The sequence below is a fragment of the Natator depressus genome, chromosome 2, assembly GCF_965152275.1.
Source record: "Natator depressus isolate rNatDep1 chromosome 2, rNatDep2.hap1, whole genome shotgun sequence".
NCBI classification, from domain to species: domain Eukaryota; kingdom Metazoa; phylum Chordata; order Testudines; family Cheloniidae; genus Natator; species Natator depressus.
This window is the reverse complement of record NC_134235.1, coordinates 83,843,327-83,864,744: the sequence shown is the minus strand read 5'-3', so window position 1 is coordinate 83,864,744 and position 21,418 is coordinate 83,843,327. Positions and strand designations below refer to the sequence as shown.

Below are 21,418 nucleotides of genomic sequence, written 5' to 3'. Positions count from 1 at the left end.
ATCTCAAGAAAAAGGTTGCAACAGTCTGTTTCATCCCTCTCACTCACACACACACACACTCTCTCTCTCTCCCTCCCTCCCCTAGAACCACATTGCACTGCAGTTATGGTCAGAAAACTTGCTATTTGATTTTAAAAGCACCACTTTCTTATTCAATGGTTTTTTTCTCTTTGTGTATATTTTGAATCACATCTGCTTAGCTTTCTGAAAAATATTAAGTTTTTACTAATTATACTCCTGTTAGCCCTGCAGAACCAATGCAGCAAAAGTGAATTTGATTTGTTTCTGCCCCAAACAACAGAATTATTAACCAAATTCCAATGTCAGAATCTTAATTATTAGTAATGTTCCCTGAGCCAGAAAGAATACAACATAACCTTCAGACTCCAGTTTGAATTGCAAGGATAGGAGTTTTTAAAGCCATCTTTCAACTTGCTATCTGAAAAATATGTGGTGAGACAAACATGGGACCTTACTGTGCCATTCCTAGTGACTTTTGAGAGTTTAACTACACTTTAAATGATTTGGCTCCTTCACTGTTTACATGCTTGTAAGTGGTTATCCTATTCCCCCTTGATTGTTTGTTGAAGCTTTATATATATACTTTACTTTACTTTTCTCACAAATCCAACCCTCCCTAGCCCATGAAACTATTCCTGTGTGTGTGCAGCCTAAAACTGCATTTGCTTTTTTGCTTCTACTTTCCCTCCATGGTAGTCAGTTAAGTCAGCTTTATGGCCCCTTTGTCACTGAAGCATTGTGAAAGAGTGTTAATGTTGCAGAGAATCTGGCTGCTGGGCATAAGTCATCATAGAATTACGGACTAACCTATACTGCAGTATTTTTCATAAGTGGGCAGTTTCACCTGGTAACACTGGCCAAACTTTTTTTCTTTCCCCTCAGTGTTGTCTAATAAGCTACATACTAATTTTCTAACTGATGCCCTCTACCCCAAAGATGGCTGTGGTGAAGTGATTTATTTATGTTAATTTGTTCCCCTTTACTGAATGCCTTTTTATATTAAAATAGATTTTAAATGTGTTTTTAAAAGACTAAAGACTATACACACCTGCTTGTATCACTGAAATATTTTAACCTGTATTATGGTTTTGGGTCAAAACCAAATCTTTTGTGATTCTCTGTTATACAAGGAATGGCATTTGGAATAGTGATTCATATGAAAATGCTGTCAATGTATTTTGTCTCTGCCTTCTGAAAATTGAGTAAAGTATACTGAGGACTTTTTTCATGTATCTGCAGTTTTCCAAGGCTGTACAAACTATGAAAGGTCATGGAAACTGGAAACTAGTTGCCTGATACTGGGGGAAATGGGCTTGCTGCTGCTTGCAAAACACGTGCACTCTGAATATCGGATTGTTGTCAAGAAATTTGGAGGGAAGAAGCTCATATAAACAAGGTTAGTCTCTAAGGTGCCACAAGTACTCCTTTTCTATAAACAAGGTCCTTATTTTCCTTCTTACAGGAGATATAAAAGTTCTGTGCTCCCTAACATCTTACAAATCTGTTGTTTTGGAGTTGTATAATCCGCCCCAGCTGTTTGGGATCAATAGTGACAGCATAATGTCTGAAGTACACTATATGGCTGCTACCAAGGGGAGAGGAGGCTATCAGAATCTGAGTAATGTCTGTGGCTCTGCAGACAGGGGAACTGCTATGGGCAAGTAGCAGCTGCTGATTTGCTGCTGGTAAGACAAGTATATTGAATCAATTGTCCCCTCTGCCTCCATGTGTTGAGAAAATGAATACCTGCAGATACCTCCCCTGGGGGCAACAGCAAAGTCAGCTGCCTTTTTGGCCTCACACACCTTATCTCCATGTCTTCCATGGGAGTATAATCCATGTGTCGGAAGGGAGAGGGTATAAAGGGGTGAATATGTAATTTCCTCTCCTCAGGCGATCAGCAAGATAGTCACTGAAAAAAGAATAGACTGTATTAACTTTACATGGCATGTTTCTCTGTGTTAGGGGGCTGCTAAGGGCAAAGGAAGCCCTATCAACTTGATTCCATGGTGGAAGGGAGAGAGCCACTGGAGGGTTAGGGAGCAGGGTGGAGATCAGAGGTTCCTGAATGGATGTTCTTGGCCTCTGGTGGATCATGAAGACCTGGAAATATTTGGAAGTTGGAACACTTTGTCCTTACACTGCGTGGAGCTAAAATGAACTAGAGGTGGTTGAAAATTTTCAAATCTCAAAGTTTTTCAACAAAACAGTGGGACATATTTTTCAAACATTTGTATGAAAAATTCATCCTCTTATTTCCAACTAGCTCTAGGAACAATCTTTTGGAACTCCATGAGGAGGTCCTTCGTGGAATCTTTTGTCCCTATCCCCTATATATTTTTTTCTGTTTGTCGGAAAAATCTAGACCTTCATTGTTGCTACCAAATTAATCCTGCACTATTTATATTGTTTATTAGTAACATACTTTACACTCTCTCTCTCTCTCTCTCTCTCTGCAGCATTAAGGAAGTATGGAATAAGCAATAGTTCATATTTTTAATAAGCAAGAGGTTGGGGCGGGGAGGGGGGCGGTCAACTTGCATAGCCCATTAAGCGATAGATTTTTGAAAGTGGTGTGCAAGAATTCTCCATGTGACTCCAGCTAACATCAAGAGGAGTATCATAGTCCCTAGATGTCACTTAAAGTTTTTTACCCATAGACTTTTTTTAAAAGGTTTTTTTGTTTGTTTGTTAAGAAAAAGAAAGGACTTCTGTGGGATGGCAGTAAGGGCAGAATTTGGCTCATGGAATTTAGACGCCTAGGAAGTTTAGGAGGGATCCAAGAAATGCTCACTTCTTAAATTCCTAACATGACTATTTATTATTTAACATTTACAATCTAAGTATGAGAGACTCCATTCAGTACCAGGGCCTTGTTGTCCTAGGAGGTGCTATATAAACATATCTCAAGACATGCTTACACTCTAAAATATGAAGTATATTTTCTTTTGCCCAGTTTCAAGTTTGTTTTATGGTAGAAGTACTAAATTGCTGTATGTTCTCATAAATTTTTCTTTAGTAGCTCAAATAAATTGTTCCTGTGCCTCTTGTGGTTTAACGACAGGTTCTGTAAGGAAGACTATCCTTAATTTTAGTGTTATTTTATTGAGGCATTTTATTTTTGTGTGAATGGTCACATAAATTAGGGCTGAAAAAGTAATGTATTTATTTCCAAATTGCCTGATCATGCTGCTATTAAAATTGATTTCAAAACTCCCATTGACTTCCATAGGAACAGGAAGAGACCTGAAATGTCATCTTATGTCAGTTATCAGTCTTTATTGCACCTTGAGATAATCCCTTTCCCAGGCTTGACTGACACGTTTACTGATGTAAGTCTTAATTATTGATTGGATTTGTAATTTAATTGTATTACAAGTTCCTGTTAAAAGCTTTCCTCAAAACTATCCTAAATGTGAGAGATCACCATATCTTCCTGCCGAGAAGCAGAGAGCAATTGACCATGTTATAAAAATGTGTTTTAATTTTGGATATGGGGCATCTTGATCGATTGGAAGCAATGTACTTAGGCAAGTGCTTGCCACTTGACTTATCAGGAATCATCTGTCCATGCAACAAGGACAAAGACTCACAGAAAGGTTCTTTCTTTTAACACTGGAGGAGGAACTTCAACAGAATAAAGACAACAGTTGTATCTCTACAGTATGTCTCTCTCTGCTTCATTGCAAAGCAGATATCTACTCCCCTCTTGCCTGACTCCCTGCTATTGGTTTAAAGAAAAGGCAGATTTCACATTTTTGCCCACTCTCCTTCTCTTTTCTATATAAACAGTTGTTAACAGGAATTAATATACAATCTGGATTAGGCATTGGTTCCACCACTTTTTCAAATCTAGTTACCTTCTGGACCTTAAGGAGAGTTTTGTCTGGTCAATTCATTTGGATAATCATCACGAAGTTGTCAGCTCCTGTTGAATAAGTTTAGGACACCTCTCAACACAATTATCTCCCTTCCGTAAGGTTGTAGCATGAGCACCTTTGCTATGAGGTTCACTCAATAATTCAACTGATTTAGAACAGCTGAAAAGGACAATCTTGTGGTTATGGCACTGGCATAGGCCACAGAAAATCTGAGTTCAATTCCTAGCTCTTCCACAAACATCTTTTGTGAGAACTATCTGCCATTCTTCTGTTTGACTTGTCTGTTTAGATTGTAAACTATTTAGGGTAAGACTGCCTCTGATTATATTTGTAACAGCAACTAGCACAATGATGGCCCAGTCTCAGTCAAGGATCTCTAAATGCTGCTTTAGTACAAGTAATAATGAAAATGCTATATTTTTCTTCTGTATCTCAATTGTATAGTATCTCTGGTGCAGTTATGTCCACTGACAACAGGGCCACTTAGGACAAATATTTATTTCTAAGGTTTGCAAAATTGTTCTGATCTGTCAGGGGAGTTTTGACAGCCCAGCTAAATGCCGAGGCCACTGCCAGTACTGGAATATTGATTATTATGCTTATTTCCAAAAGCAGCTGTAAAGCCTTTGTAGCAACCTTATTATAACTAGGCAGGCCAGGAGGGGAGGGAGAGTGACCATGAGAATTGAGCATGATTCTGCGCCATCCTGTCTTGCTTCTTTCAAACTGCTGAAGTATGTGGTTTTGGAAAGACTGGAAGTCTATCTATTTTTGACTTCTGATATGCATGTGTTGGGGCCCAGGAGACCGTAGACTCTGCAAAAACACATCTGTCTAACTGACTGCTTGAAACTTCTTGCTTAACAAGTTGCGTGCTCAGTGGTTATTGGTGATTGACAAGCTATGTGACATTTTGAGCATAAAAAGGGAAAGAGGTCTGAGTGATTTGGATTTGACCTTCTGGACATCTCTTGGAATCCCCAGCAACAGGCAGAGGGCTGGCCACCTGAACCTTGTCATTTGACCACTCGAGACCTCTCCAGATTGTGGGTAACTATAGGTTTGGGGAGCTCTAACCTTTTGCATATCTGTGTGTGCTGGAGCTCAAATACAACAGTAATTTTGCATAAAAGCACTTTGGGTTTGTGCCAATCTTTAATCAGACAGATGTGTTGTGTCCCTATTGATTTATTTCCTGAAACTGCCTCGCAAAGAGTAACGTTACCAAGAGCTTTGGGTTGAGAGAACCCTGGATAACATGTCAACCCTATAAGCAGCTAAACTGGGTCTCTGTAATTTTCTGGCTGTGTCATGTTCACCAATAGTTGCTGGTCTACATACAGGAGAAGGGCCTACAACTATTACCTGTTAAGAGTACTACTTAGCAATAATGGCAGAGGGCAGTGTTTTTTTGGATGCTGAAGATCCCACTGATGCCCAAGAGCAGTGGTGGCTCTAACCTCGCTCTGACTACTCTGTCATTTGCATGATCTCTTCTAGAGTTAGGTCAGACACTAACTGTAATTTTTCTGAAAGCTCCCTGTTTAAAACTCCAACTACTAGACAATCTTTTGTGTTCTTACTGATTCCCATGTGATGCTGTTCTGTTTGCTTGTATGAGTCCTAGTAAAACTTCCATGCTTTCTCCTGGCCTCTGCACCCTTGCGTAAAAGCCTATTTGTTCTTGTGTAGCATTCTGGCTTTGGAATTAAATTATGCAGTTATTTGCTCCTTTCTCAGTAAAGGTAAATGATTTATACAACTTGAACTTCATTCCCCACTGCATACATCTATGAGATGACTTATACTTCGTCACTCTCTCGGTTAAGTTTTGTTTTGGTTCAGACTCAGTAAAGGACTCTTTTTGCACTCGGGCCATTCCCTAGGTTTATCAGTGTGAAAGTCTCATAGAAGGCTGAATTTCAGCATTTTCTTTTCCTCCTTATTTATGCTTATTCAAAATTACTCTACTTTTGACACCATTGTCACATGACAATGGTAAAGATTCATGAAGAGTTGCTAACTTTGTATACTGAACAAGGAACTTTTATTAGAATAAGGAAAATAGTGTCATTCATAAAGCTGCTGTGGCTGTGTCTTGCTCTTTCTGTGGTTCGCTGTGGAGATTCTGCCTAGAACCCTCCCTAGCCCCCTTCTGCCAGGCTTCCTGTTACAGATCTCTGGCACTCAATAAGATATGTCTCTAGTAGCAAACTAAAACTGGGAAAGGGAGTTATAAATAGAGAATGTTTTTGAGATTTCTGCTACTACTCCTTGTCCAGGTAAGTTTGTGAGCAACATACATAAAACTGCAAGTCTGGCTTTGGATAACTCTTTTTAATAAACTAAAGGAAAAACAGATTGACCAAAGCAATTAATAAAGTCAGAGGCCAGTATAACAATGGAAAATGGCAGAGATCGGTTACCCTTCCATATCCTGCCATTTAATTTCTTTAGTATATTGTTTTAGATATTTGTTTCAGTTCACAGGCAGATTTCAATATAGGAAATACTGAAAAATTCATAGATATGGCATTTTTCCCCTCAGTGATTTACGTCTGACTAATAATCCAATCTCATCTCCCAGTCAGAGTTTCCTGGCCCTTCAAATCGTTGATAATACTTTTGCATTCTCTGTGCCCAAGTATTTCCTGGAGATTTGAGGATGGAAACAAGCCCTCGCCAGAGTGATAGATTCACTGGAATTGAATGTTCGTTTTATAGCCTACAGGGTCATAAGAATGATTTCTTTGACAAAATACTTAATTCTATTTGTGAATCAGAAAAGGAAGAAATGAGACAAGTGTGCGTAATCAGGTGCAGAACAAGGCTAAGCTTTTTCTAATGTGTCTGTATCTGGCAGTTGTGCTGAACTGGCATTGTATTTGGATTGCTCTACACCATATTTCAGCAACTCTTCTTCCTTACACAGCTGGGGACAAGGAAGAAATGTATTACAGTGTGTTTGTCAGATAACCAGGCACCATGACATGATCCAGCCTGAGAAGAGCAATATATGTAACTTTCTATGATGTGATCTGCTATAGAAGCTTCATGTGATGCAGTAAGAAGCAACAAGTAGCCTTATGATGGGCACAACTTTCTATTATGAGTCCTTTAGATTGCTAATTATAGGCAGAACTGGTAGTGCTGCCTGTAGCCCAACACGTCCCATTATCAGACATTTTTTCCAGGTGTTTATGGCTCTTATAACTGCCAAACTTTAACCATTTGGGCAAAAATTTCCTATGCCAGATGTCCTCTTTAGGCTATATTTTTTTAAAGTGACAGCTAAAATGATTCGGCCATTTCTAACAACCCGATTAGGGAGAAGAAAAGTTCTTTTGCCCGTTTTTTAAAAGAAAACAATAGACAGCCACTTAAGTAAGAAGCTCTAGCACCACTATGCCTTGGACCAAAGGCTTGAAATTTGGCAGGAGGCACGTGACATTGATGTCAGGGATATGCCTTATTGCTCTTCCCTGGAAAATTCGCCTAAATTTGGCCACCTTATTTAAAAAAAAAAAATCTCAGCACATGCTCAGTAGAGACTTATTAGAGTTTGGCCGCTAAATTATCTGAAGATTGTCTGTCTATGCTGGGCATGCTCGATCCCTTCACATGTCCTGTCTATGATCAGATTGTGCATGGACCATCCTGCAGAGCAACTGAGCATGCTTCAGCCCAGGAAGGCAGGAGCTGAGCTGAGCAGGACTTTTCCTGAAATTGTTCCTTCTGGCAGCCAGCGGTTGTACTGGTGCCAGGAAGACAGGAACTGAGAGCAGGGTGACTGTCTCTCCTGTGCTCTCAATGCTTGTGTTGCTGGCATTCAGGTAGCAGGGAGGAGAAGGAAGAAAGAGTCTGGACAAAATGCAGAAGGCTGAGAAATGTGGTCGGGGGGAGGATCTGGAAGGAGGTGGGGGGGTTGGATAGCAGCAGAGACGGAGGGCCTTCAGGCACACACCCAACATGGAAAATATCAACCCAAAAGGTTAAAATTTGGCAAAGTTATAAACAACTGAAAACAGGGCCTCATACTAGGAAAGGTTGAGTGACCTTAATAGGCAGCCCTACCAGTTCTACCTATAACTAATTATGCCAAAGAATTGGTAACAGACAGCTGTAAAATGTGCATCAGATGTATATAGCCTAAACTAACTTTAAACAAAATTCCTCCTTTCACTGAATTTTAATAATTGTGCATTGTAGATGGGTTTAACAGTAAAAATCCAATCTCTCTGGAGCAGAAACAAGGCTGATTCAGAGGAACAAGATCTAGTTTTGGAAAGCAACACGGGTATATACAAAGTTAGGAATTCATGCCAGTGAAGTAATACTGGTGCCAGGGAGTGAATTTAGACACATCTTTAGTTGAAAGTAATGGAAGAGATGTGTTTTGGGGCTTGTTTGCACAAACAGACTGTGGCAAGCTGGGGTGTGAATTTACCCTGCATTAGGCTGCCTCACTCTAACTATTTGTGTGCACCTTACAGATGCGCCTTAACAGTTCATTAGAGCGCTTTGAGGTAGGCCCGTTTAAAAGAGGACTAGATAAGAGCACTCTAATGAACTTCTAACATATGTAACGAGGGTGCATGTGAACAGTTAGATTGTGGAAGGCTAGGGTGGGGTATATTTACACCCCAGCTTGCCGTGGTCCGAGTGTTGGTGTAAACAAGCCCTAAATCTTCTCGATGGCTTTGAAAATCTCAAGTGTTCCTTAATAAAAGTCTTTGTGCGAACAGCCTTCTTAAAAGTATACTCATCCACTTATCAGGAACCATTACAGAGAGTAAGATTTACGATCAGCCAGTTGAATTCATATTGCAAAGAAAAACAAACTTATTACTACAGATACAGGCCAGCCCTTACTTCATGGTTGTAACCATGGGTTGAAGTCGGTCCTTCAGCTACACAAGAGAATCTTCAATAGCTATAGCAGTATTAAGGCTTATTATGACATATAATTAAACAGTTCTAACTTTCTACCCAGTAGAAGGCAATGGTACACAAAAACTGATTGTGTATTACAAAGTCTTGGTGCCTGCAGCTTGAATTGGTAAATGCTAGCATTTGGAAGGGCAGCATATGAGCATTATTGCAATCATTTGAATTTGCCTGTACTGAAAACCTGTATTAGGATCTTTCTGTGCATCAATCATGAGAGAAAACACTGCTTCCTAGAAGTAAGAGGGTGAGGTAAATTATAAAAAAAATACTCAAAATTGCAATTTAAAAATTGGGATTATTTAAAGAGATTAATAATTAAAATATCTTACCTACTGAGGCTCTTGTCAAGTCTAAGAGTCACTTTCCCATTTTCACTGTTCTTGATCTATACATGGTCTTCAGCATTCTGTCTTCTCCTTTTGCTCCTCTGACACCTATATTCTTCCCCGTGGGGTCTACTGCCAGTGCTGTTTCCATCCCTTCTTGAAATTCCCTCTTCATCCCAGTGAAGTATCTGTGCTCTCCTCTTTCACATCCCTCCTCAAGATAAACTTCTTTCAAGATAAGTATTACTCTGCCACTAAGCTGGGCGCTATTGTTTAATTTAAAAAACAATCACACATGCACAAAAAAATCTGCCTGGTTATGAGATGAATGTACCTCTTGAAGGAACAGAAAGCTCAGGCGTTCCTCCAGCCTAGCCCAGGAAACTGTATCAGGAAAGTACGGTTCCCACACCAAAATCCAGGAAGCATGGAGGAACTGAAAAATTGACCATTTTGCTGACAGATATGGACTACGTTGTTTACAAGAAACAGTGTAGTTCGGAGGTGCTGATAAGAAAAGACCATCACACAAGAATGGCTGTTTTCTCCTTTCAGCTCTCTCTAATCTTCAAAGTAAAGTGGAGCTACCTCTTTTCCTGGGACCCTTCATAAACTCAGCCTCTGCTGCCACATCATTCATGTCTTAAGGTGTTACTTGTTCCCTTTTACTAGTGTCCAATTCCATAGACTAGGCAGAATGCCGTTAACCCTTCTACTATATTTTTTTCAGGCTGACAAAGGTAACTCTGCTAAACCCTGAGTTACAACTTCATAGACGTACTGCTGGCAGGAGAAATCTTTACATAACTACATATGGAGGATTACATAAATTCTAGTATGAGGTCTTCACACTTTTTTCCTCAAAGTTTGAACAACAGAATTGTCAGGTTTGAAGCCAGCATTAAAATACAGTTTATTATGACTGGTCAAATAATTCTTACTAAGACACAGACCAATCAATTGAATACTGAAAGTACTAAACTGCTCTCTGTATAAGCAGAAAATAAAACAACAAATCCTCTACTATTTTTTTAACCTGTTTATCCAAATTAGCTCAGATCAGATTTAGCATCTGGTTTTCAGCTACAGGAGACTTGAAAGAGTTTTTGTAACTTTTGTGTGTGTGTGTGTGTGTGTATGTGTGCTCAGCTTTATGCTGTATAATGGCCTGAAAGGGTGTGGATTTTTGTTTTGCTTTAATTCTATTTTGTTTATTACCTAAGCAATATAAGGAATGTCATGTCTGGTCTTCCCTGGTTTTGTTAGAGGTCTCAAAGACATTTTATTCTGATTGCTAAATCTTAATTGGAGGGCTGAATCTCATCAAAACTTCCTTATTTAAAGAATGACACAAGTGTTAAAAACAAACATAAGTTTTAAACGGTCTGAGTAAAAACTCCTTTCATGTTCTTGGCTTTTGCGACATTACTATTCCAGGTTTCAGAGTAGCAGCCGTGTTCGCAAAAAGAAAAGGAGTACTTGTGTATTTTCCACGGAATGCATCCGACGAAGTGAGCTGTAGCTCACGAAAGCTTATGCTCAAATAAATTGGTTAGTCTCTAAGGTGCCACAAGTACTCCTTTTCTTATTACTATTCCACTAATTCAGCCGTCATCTAGTTTTCTAGCCCAAATGTGACCTGATTTTCTAATACTAAAAACCAAAAGGAAACTAAAAAAAAAACTTAAAAAAAAATCAGGCCACCTATGCACATCATAAAGAAGCAAAACAAACAACAACCACAAACACAATTTTTCTCCTTTGCAAGTTATTTTGTCTTTTTTTAACATAAACCCAGTTTTACAGCTGAATCACTACAAGTGTTACTGGTACAACTTTCTCATAGGGTGATACTCTGCCTTGTGTGAAAGGCCAGTGCCATGGCCCTTTCTACAACATAAGCCCGGTTATGAGGCTGCTCGAAGCCAAACAAAGCAGATTTCATGTGAGCATGTAGGTCACTTCCAGAAACATAGTGGAGTGCATATTGCCCAGCACTAGAGTTAGCCGGAAACAGTTTATTCATCAGATCTAGCCTTTCTTCCCTTTCCCTCCCCCCCACCCCACCCCCCAAGAATTGTCTGTGAATAGATCTCAATTTACATTAATGTATTCATTGATTGAATGCACTGTCTTTGATCTTATACATTTCCCAAGGACTCTTTGTAGCAAGTATTGCTTTAAGTACAGCATTTGAAATTTGTGTTTATTTGATTGGACATATAATTGCCACAACGTTTCTGTTCTCTGATTTGGATTAGCATAACCCTAAATCCGGTTTCCACTTTGAATACTTGCAAAAATAAATTCAAAACGTTATTTTCTGTGAATATTTTGCAGTGCTCACTCTAAATTTTGCCGTGAACACAAAAAGAGATGGAATGCAGTCAGGGCAAATTTGTTCAAAAATTCTAACAAATGTTCATCCATAACTTTTTGCGGTATTTACAGATCATTACCCAGGACTCTCCTGTCTGTGCTTTCTTGTAAAGCCATTCTGGCCAGCGTCAGCCCTACCGGGATGGTACAGGAATGATGATATCTCCCTACCCCTGTTCTTTGTGGGCCCTGTTGTCACTTATCCATGAGCGAAGAACCCCTTTCCATATCTCTTTGCACAAAGACCTCCAGAATTTACAGCCAGACATTATTACCATTGTTTATTATTTTGGCATAATAATCATAGGTCTGAAAGGGACCTCCAGAAGTCATCTAGTAGTCCAGTCCTTTGCACTCATGGCAGGACTAAATTATCTAGACCATTCCTGACAGGTGTTTGCCTAACCTGTTCTTAAAAATTTCCACTGACGGAGATTCCACAACTTCCCTAGACAATTTATTCCAGTGCTTAACTATCCTGACAGGAAGTTTTTCCTAATGTCCAACCTAAACTACCCTTGCTGCAATTTAAGCCCATTGCTTCTTGTTCTATCCTCAGAGGTTAATGAGATCAGTTGCCTCTAGTGCCGATAATGCTGGGTGAAATTTTTCAGACAAAATTTTTTTTACTGAAAAAAGCAGATTTGGTGACACGAAAACATTTTGCAAATTCATGTCAAATTTGCCTAATTGTTTTTGCTGGGAAAATCTAAATGTTTTGTTTTGATGTGTGTGTGTCTGTGTGTTTTATTTCTTTTTTGGTTCACTGAAAATTTCAAAAAAATTCATTGCGGTTTGACCTGAAACTATTTTTCCTGGTTTGGCCAGGGAGCTAAAAACCAGTTATTCGCACAGCTCTAATCTTGAGGCCCCAATCAGAATTCAGCTCCTCACTAGTCTAGGTGCAGTATAAACATGTAATAATAGGAGTCCCACCCCTGACTATGCTCTGTCTACATTGGCCAGGGCAAGGATGTTAGCACCTTCCTCGCAAGCGCCAGACTTAACCATGCTTTTTTGCTGTAGTCTGGCCGTTGTAGAGAAGGCCTAATGGAAGCAGTACAGACTGCTACAAAACTGCTGTGGGCTAATCTCTGCTGCCCAAGGAACCTTGTATTACATTTCTGGCAAGCCCTACGTGTAAACCATTTTCCCCTGTTCCTCCAATCTCCCCCCCTAGTCCCTCTGCCCCCGGCCTCTCCAGCTCACCGGCTGTCAGTGATTTCTTTAGTCCCCGGGTGTGTAGGTGGAGGGTCTTTCCTCTGCATGATCTCTCAGGGACTGGGGCGCCCCGGGCGGGTTTCTTTCCCCCTAACCCGAAGGGTCAAGGGGGAGGCAGGCTCGCCTGGGCACCCTGCGGCCAGCTCCTGGGGAGCCGCGGCGGGGCACCGCGCAGGCTGCATGCGGGTGCAGGGGCCAGCACCAGCGAGGGCTGCAGCGACCGCTGTGGTGGGTGGGCGAGGGAGCGCAGGGCTCCTCCCCTCTCCCCTCCTCCTCTTCTTTCTTCTCCTCCTCCCCCCAGCAGCACTAACGTGCGCACACGCGTGTGCAAGCGGCCAGTCTCCCTCCCCAGGCGCAGCCAGAGCCGCGCGCTGCAGGACTCCAGAGCAGCCGCCCGCGCCTGGCCGGGAGGGCTGCGCGCTGCCACGCGGGGCAAAGGCGCCCCGCACACGGCTGCTGCGGGAAGCCTGGCCACAAACAGGGGATTAGCTGCAGCTGCCTCCCTCTCCTCCCAGTTCCCGGCTCTGCCGCCAGCGCTGGACAGCCGGAGCGCGGGCACCCCAAGGTAAAGACGCGCTTCGGTGTTGTTTGCCGGCCGTGTAAACGGGCGGCATGCGGGGCGCTGCATTCTGCCCCTGGCAAGCGGGCGGGGCCCCCTCCGCCTGGCCTCGGGGGCGGCTGCTCCTGGGGGCTGTGGGACTCCCTTCCCGGGGAGAGGTGTCGCCCCCCAGCCCCGGCTCTGTGTGGAGGGGCTGGTGTGTGTGGTGCTTAGCAAACGCGGGCCCCGCTGCAGGCTGCTGCTGGCGGGGGGTGTGGGGCAGGAGAGGCGAGGTCTTGCCATTACTGCCAGGGAGGCGAGCATCACTAGTGGGGGGCTGGAGAGTGGCGAGGGAAGGCGCCTGTGTCGCCCCTCCCGCCCCCATTTGGTGCATCGTAGGGCTGGGGAGTTTGTGGCTGGCCCCGCGTTGTGGCTTGCCGCGGGTGTCTGGGCGGGAAGCAGGGAGCCCTCCCTCGCCTGTTGCCCCCCTGACTCGCCCGCTGCCCGCTCGCCCGCCGGGTGTCTCTCTCTCTGGTATTCTAGCAGATTTCCAGCCCCGATCCGCTTGGACTCATTCCTAGTTCACAACACCGTGGGGATGTAGTAACCATGTTAGCGATCGCTGCCCCCCCGTGCACCTAGCACAGAGACGCGCACACACACACAGGATGGTAGTACAGCAGAGGCTACTAAAATAGGTCCCTGGCTTGCCGTGTGGGCTTGACAGCTCGTTCGGCTTGCATCCTCCCTCCACCCCCCACTGGAAAAAGAAGTAGGGTGAGAATTGTGTGCTCTCCCAGCAAAGCCCCGAGCTGGGTATTCCCTGACACCGAGGGAAGACCCTGTATTCTGTAGCTCAGGGCGAGCAAATTGAGTAAAGCGGGCTAGGTTTAAAATCAAACAATGCCCGCTCCGCAGGGCTGGGGAGGGGGATAACAAATTACACTTTCATTTTCTGGGAGTGCAGCTGCTGGAGAAGCTTTCGAGGCAGAAAGGGGGAAGACATGAAGACTGCATTCCGGGAGTCTGCGCTGCTGTATTTAGGAAGTGGAAATCTCTCTCTGTGCGAGAGAGGGTGACTGAAAAGCCTGGGAAGGATGAATTGGTCATAGTTCCTTGTCAGTTTAAGCTAATGCGTTTGGTTTAGGTGATGCTAAAAGAGGTTCAGCACTGAAATGTCTGGAGGACCCTCGCTAATAAACCCAATGACTAGTTAAGGAACAGCAAACCTGGTCTGTGTGTTTGTATGAAGGGAATGAGTGGGGAGGTCAAGGCTTAGATGAACAAGAAGCTCATTGTCCCAACCCTTTTCATGGTAGAGAGGTGTTTCACTGTGGCATTTTTTCCTCAAAACATCTAACACAAATAAGCAGCCAAATGTAAACAACATATTGTAAAGATCCGTAAATGTTAACTGGACAGCTTCGGAAAAGTCAGGATTGTTTGTCTTCCCGCTCCAGGGGGTAAAATGGCCAGTATTCAATCTGGGCTAGGAGCTGAGGACCACAAGGTATTTGAAGTTGCTGTTAGGGACAGCTGGGAAAATATGACACTGAGAAGTCTCATTTATGCTATTTGATTAGGAATTTTGGTTCTTTAACTTGGGTTGGGTTTCGGGAAGGCATTTTTACTGCCCAAGATGCTACTCAGTGTTCATAATGGGGATTTTCGTTTGGTTTGCATTTTTGAGCAGGAATGGTGTACAGAAAGTAAAGGGTGTAAACATGGCCTCCCAGACAATCACCAGGAGTTTTTCTTCTTGTGTCTTGATTGGTAGTATAGGTGGGGATTAAAGGCATTTCAAAAGCAAATTTGGAGAACATATAAATCTTGCATGTTTGTCTTTTTAAAAATTATTTTCTAGATTTCTAAGAGGCAGAGTGGGAGAAATGGAACATATCTTGTTTTGGAGGATTACTCTTACCTACTGTGAACAGATTCAAATTTATATAAATCCCCCAGTGTCTTGAGGAAAAATATCACATTTAGCAAGGGCTATTATGTAATTGTTTTTATTTTTGTAATCTAGCTAAAGATAACAGCCAGAAAATATTGTACTGTGTTTATTTTTAAACAAGATTGATGTGCTTATTTAGTCTGGGGGGGAATGCTGAGAAATTAATGTTTATCAGGAACTGCTTTGATTCTACATGTGATTGATTTTTGGATAATATTACTTTATTCATATTTTTATATTTACTAGAATTATAGAAATACATTTTTATTTAAAAAGATATTACTACCAGCAATATTTATTGAAAAAAGTAGCTGACCTATGATAAAGACCGGAAAACACTGAGAATAGTTGTCTAACATTCTGATTATAACATCTATGCCCTTGATATTAATTTAGAAGTAGATCATCATAGATGACAGATGCTCTCCCTGTTGCATTGCATAATTATTAAACATATACTATATTAATGAACATATACTATTTTATATAGTGGTCAATTTTAAAAAAGCAACATTACCCTGCAAAGGTCTTTGAGATATAGTAGCACACTTCAAAAGTTTCTGCAGATTTGATAGATGTTACCTGTTCCACCAGTATTCCCCCTGTTAAGTACAGGGGTTATCCTGAAACAACTGGAGTATCTGATACCACTGTTAACTGTTGTTGAATACTCAGTGTTTGACAACCACTGTATTTCTTTATTTCCTCCTTCACTGTTTATACTTGTTTTCCTGTTATACTTCCGAATTATTGAAATCAGACGTCAGCTAGTGAAAACAAACATCATAAATGCTGTATTTGCTAGAGAGGTAATTAGGTAACTTCAAAAATAAAGTAACAATATTGCTTCGCTTTATATATTTTTCTGAATTAAAGGTTTTTTTCTCAACTAAACTGGCATTTTGATACTACATTTTGTAAATAGTGGCTTAATCAGAGACCGTTCTAATCTATTTAGTGTTGGATGGGACTTAATCAAAAAAATATAAAATGTGTGTGAGAGATTTTGTGAAGTTGTCCTTCCTATAATGATATTGCACCTGGGGCAACTGAATTAGTCATGTTAGCATCTGGGAAATACAAGATGTGTGCATATAGTTAATAAAATAGTATATTAGAACTCAATTCCTTAACAAATAGCTTTTGAAAATACCATCCACACAATTTCACACTGTGATTTTCATGCTGTGGTCTCAGAGTGTAAAACTTGATTCAAGATATTCTAACTGTAACAGACGGGCACAATGCCGTCAAATCTGTGGTGTCATTTTAAGAAGATAGAGCTTACGGCACTTAATCATGAGATATTGTATCCTATCCTTAATCTCTGTAACCAAAATTAATTTTTACAGCTTCTACGGTGTTATCTTTCAAGATTTAAGAAGGCTGTTTTTGTCAGGAATATATAATACATGTTGTGTGCCTCTGTTAATTCCAAATTCTGGACCTCTGCACAAAGTCCAGCCAAAGGAACCTGAGTAGGGGATCTCCATGGGAACTAGAAGAATGGAATCCTTTCCCTTACCTCAGGACAAGGATACAAGCATATCCATTCTATAGCTTCTAACAGCAGTCACTGGCACCATCCTCTTCTACATGGGATTGTTGTTGAGTGACTCTGCATAGCTGGGCCTTTGCTGCTCCCTAATGCTTCCTCTGTGCTATCTCAAACACAGCTGTGGTCATGCAGGAGGTGCACAGTATCCTTGCATGGTCTCTCCGAAGCTTGCAACATGCGCAGCAGTGCTGCAGTTGTTGCCCCACATTTTGTTTCTTCCATACCTGTAGGGTTGACCTTCATGAATACAGCTTTTTGCTCTTTGGAGAAAGCACTTTTTTTCTCTAAGGCAGTTGGTTTGAAGACCTGCCACGTGCTGGCCCTAACTATGTCTAAGAACTCACAGAACCTTATTTATTTAATTTCTTTTTTATTCTACTTCTGGAGGAATGATGGACCTTTCTTCTTTGTTATGTAGGGCTTTCTTGGACAAAGTTTCTTATGGTGTTATGACATGGCTTTGGATAATTTGAAAACATATGCTAGGGGCAGTGATTTTCTTTTTGTGTTGCTCTTTGATGTCCAGATTTCTATTTGGGTAAAGATATGTGTACTGATAAAATTGGGTAATTTGAAAACATCTGCTAGAGCAACCAGCCTTAATACAAATACTAGTATCACTTGAGGATCGGTAATTAGAAGGAAGATACTAATTCCAAGTCTAGCTCCTCAAACTACTCTTGGTGGCAAGTTGTTCAGGTCTATACACCCTCTAGAATGATTCAGGATGCTTTGGAATCATGGAACATATTTCTGCCCCAGGAACCCTCCACTTCCACCATGTTTCCATGGGAGCTACCTCGTTATCCCTTCTTTTTTAGAAAACTGTTCTCACTATCACATCAATACCAGCTCAAGAAGCCATCACTATATGCAAAACCAGATACCTTTGGAACATGATCTACTAAAGAGAACAGACGTTGCACCCCTTTTCACTGTTTTCTAGTATGTGGACAGCTGCATTTTATTTCTTTTAAGCTGAGGGAACAGTATTTGATCAGTGAGAAGCCATTTTCAAAGGGTTCTCTATAGTAGTGGTCTCCAAATTTTTTGGCTCACGCACCCCCCAGGGTAAAGACCAGATGACCTGCTGCCGCAGATGTACTGTCGACAGAAGAAGACCGGAAGACCTGCTGCCGCAGACGTGCCACTGGAGGGGAACACCAGCTGTGGACGTGCAGAGCTGCCGCTGAAGAAAAAAACTGGCGGAGTACCATCCGGCTGTGCTCCTTGTGCCGCGCACCCCCTGGGATCATCTCGCGCACCCCCTGGGGTGCACGCATCCTAGTTTGGAGACTACTGCTCTGTAGGCTGTCCGTTACCCTTCCCATATTAGACACTATCATTCCAATTCCACACCATGGTGTTTGTTCCTATATTATAAGAATTTCAGACCAGCATGCTGTCTCGCAGTTCCTTCCTTTCCAACCTCAAACCTATGTAAAAAGATTCTTATCCTTTCTGATTTCCCATGCACAAGAAAACTGGCGATCTGAGAACTGTGTGGGACCTCTGAATAAGTGTGTGAAGAAGAGTAAGCTACTAGATGCCAGTAGGTTGTCTTCCTTCAGGCTTTGATTCAGTTGTGACATTTTATCTCTGGCTCTCAAAGTTGTGTATTGCCAGTTTGTATTTGATTGTCCCACAGATTATGCCCAATGTTGTTCGGTCCAATAAATCTCCATTCTGTGCAGGACCTAGGTGAGGAGAAGAATGTGTTCCATCTTGTGCTTCCCAGGACTACTGAGAACCTGCTTGGACACTCTCTCTCTCTTCCAGGCTCAGTCTTAACTCCTAGCTAGAGCATACATGTAAAAAGTAACAGCGGCAGTTAACTGGTTTTAATGAGAATGCTCCAGGTTCTAAGGTGGGCTGGTAAAATGGCAGGCCCGTGTTTAATAAATAAATAAGCATCCCATAATAGAGAGTGGGGGTTTCTGTGGCAGCTGCCCTAAAAGTAACTTCTATAGCCAATTATTTGCTGGTATTCTGCAGCTGTACTGGGAGATGATAGTTTCATAGGCTGAGCATGTAAGTATCTCTCTGATTGGGATACTTTTTCTGACTATAATCTCAGTTTATGCAATGTTCATTACACTTGGAGGTTTAACATGTTGAGAACTGCTTTGTGTGATGTTCTCACCTTGTCTTACACACAGTTAAAGTGTTGAGAAATGAAAAAGAAACCTTGGTTTCCATTAGTTCATAATAGACTCAACTGTACCTTTTACCCACCACCTTAGTAAGGGGTTAGTGTGGAGATGCACTGCTCCAGCAGGAGCACTGGGGGAGGCATCATGTCTCCGAAAAACACAATGCCTCATGGAACTCCCGAGTACTCAGGGAGGTCATGCCTGGTGCTATGACTTCTTCAAGGGGTTGAGCATTCTCCCATGCCAATGGTACATCTCTGTGGTATACGGTGAGACAAGGCCCAGCTACTTCCTCTCCTTTTGCCGTGGGCCTAAGGGATGCTAGTAGTTTGAGGGGTCACTGAGGCTCCAACTGTGTCTAACGACTTCACAAGGAGGCTGAAAGAGGCTTTTTGTTCTTCCCAGGTCACACCCACTCTCTGCTTATGTACCTGTAGAGCAGCCGGGCATAATTTAGCCCAGTATTTGCTATTGTAGTTGATATTCCTCCTGTCAACTGTATTGCTGCCATACCTCTTTGTTTTAATCTTTTCTGCCACAGGACAATTCTGTAGAACTCAAGAAGACTGAATTCCTGTAGGTTCTTACAAAATGGGATTCTGTTGTAGCACATCAGCTACCCAACTGTTTGCCTCATCTCAGAGAGAGCAGGTCTCTTCCTCATGGAGTAAAGGCTTGTTTGATGAAGAGAGGAACTTAAACAAATGTTCTTAAACATATTTGGCAAATACCATTTTTTCTCCCAGTGACAAGAGGTGTATTACATGGCTGAGAAGCATATTAGAATAAACAGGGAAAAACTCACACAAAGGATAAATAGTGCAGGTAGACTTATTTTTATGAGTTCTTAGGCGGTAGCCACACTGGCTGTAAAAAATAAAATAAAATATTATAACCATTGTGATGTCAAAACAAATTAATTTAATCCAGATCCAAACAGGCTAATTGTATAGGTATGTTAGCTGGAAAACATTAGTATGATGTTATATTATAGTATAATATAGTATAATTCAATGCATAGCATACAATATTATTAAGCCATTTTCTATGGGAAAAATCATCCTGAATAGTTAGACATTTGTTTCTAGCATTTATAATTTTAATAAATGTATGCACTGTATGTTTGTTTATACACTGACTCAGCTAGCATTGACAAAAAGAAAAGGAGTACTTGTGGCACCTTAGAGACTAATAAATTTATTTGAGCATAGCTTCCGTGAGCTACAGCTCACTTCATCGGATGCATTCAGTGGAAAATACAGTGGGGAGATTTATATACACAGTTCTCTGTCTCCCCACTGTATTTTCCACTGAATGCATCCGATGAAGTGAGCTGTAGCTCACGGAAGCTTATGCTCAAATAAATTGGTTAGTCTCTAAGGTGCCACAAATACTCCTTTTCTTTTTGCAAATACAGACTAACACGGCAGCTACTCTGAAACCTAGCATTGACAGTTATTAGATCAGTAATTGTGTATCCAAAAAATATACTGTATAGAGTATTGTTGATTTTTCACAGATCATAGGGAAATGCTTAAATTTATTTGGGAAACAGTCATTCTTAGTGAGAAAAGGCATTATTTTTATTGATGCACTTATTTATGATAATATTTGGTCAAGAGATTAGATATCTGCTGCACTAAATAAACTCAAAATTGCACTATAGAGCCTTTGTTTCATGCCCTCCGAATTTTTTTCTTGCTGATAGAAGATTAATCTAAAAGTATTTGTAGTAGAGGTACTGATGTTAAAGTCAGTAGAGGCTAATGTGTGGTGAACAAACCAGTTGGCTGTTCACTTATCCAAGAGAGCAGTATTTGTAAATCTACCTGCTAAGATGCTATGAACTCATTTGTTTTATTGGTTCTTAGATTTCCATTTTTAAAACTGTAGTCTAAACCATACAGATATGACACAGACACAATCACTTGAAAGATGAGAGGGTTTTTGTTTGTTTTTCCCCCCAAGAAATTCTGCAGAGTTGTCATAAGGCCCGTATCAGTTTAACTACAGTACTTAATGTTTAATTGCAGATGAATAACAGTTAGTTTCTAATAGGTTAGTAACATAAGGCAAGATAGTACATGGTAATTAACATTTTCCTCTTAAAATCTGCAAATGTGTATGGTAGTTGTGATACCAATAAAGATCTCTTAGCATATATCAACAACAATGCTCTAATAGATTTCTGGGCTGCAGAATGTTCATGATGCTATTTTACTTCTCTGTAACTGAGGATGGTGTATGTTTGCCATCTGGGAATTTGAACGGTGTTTTATAATGGGAGATGTATGGCAAAATTATGTGTGAACACGGGTATTTGTGCATGAAAAGGAGTATTTTCTATTCTTTTGTCGTCTATTGCTAGTTAAGTGTTTCAGTCATCCAGTCAATAGACAGAAACAACATTGCATGGCTTATGTGACCAATTATA

General features: G+C 41.2%; 1 protein-coding gene and 1 long non-coding RNA gene across 3 annotated transcripts in view; one reads left to right on the top strand and one right to left on the bottom strand.

Annotated features, from left to right (window-relative positions):
• Nucleotides 1-1,908: 1,908 nt before the first annotated feature.
• LOC141981456 (uncharacterized) lies at nt 1,909-12,839 on the bottom strand. The gene is made up of 3 exons (XR_012637783.1): nt 12,767-12,839; nt 9,182-9,444; nt 1,909-1,933 (listed from the first exon to the last, which is right to left on the bottom strand). It is a non-coding gene; the product is annotated as an uncharacterized LOC141981456 (long non-coding RNA).
• A 227-nt stretch (nt 12,840-13,066) lies between these two features.
• Nucleotides 13,067-21,418, top strand: part of DLGAP1 (DLG associated protein 1) — a 620,850-nt gene continuing 612,498 nt past the window's right edge. For both annotated transcript variants that reach the window (XM_074944555.1, XM_074944554.1), the window contains exon 1: nt 13,067-13,343. The gene's annotated coding sequence lies outside the window, so the exon portion shown is untranslated. The remainder of the gene's footprint in view (nt 13,344-21,418) is intronic.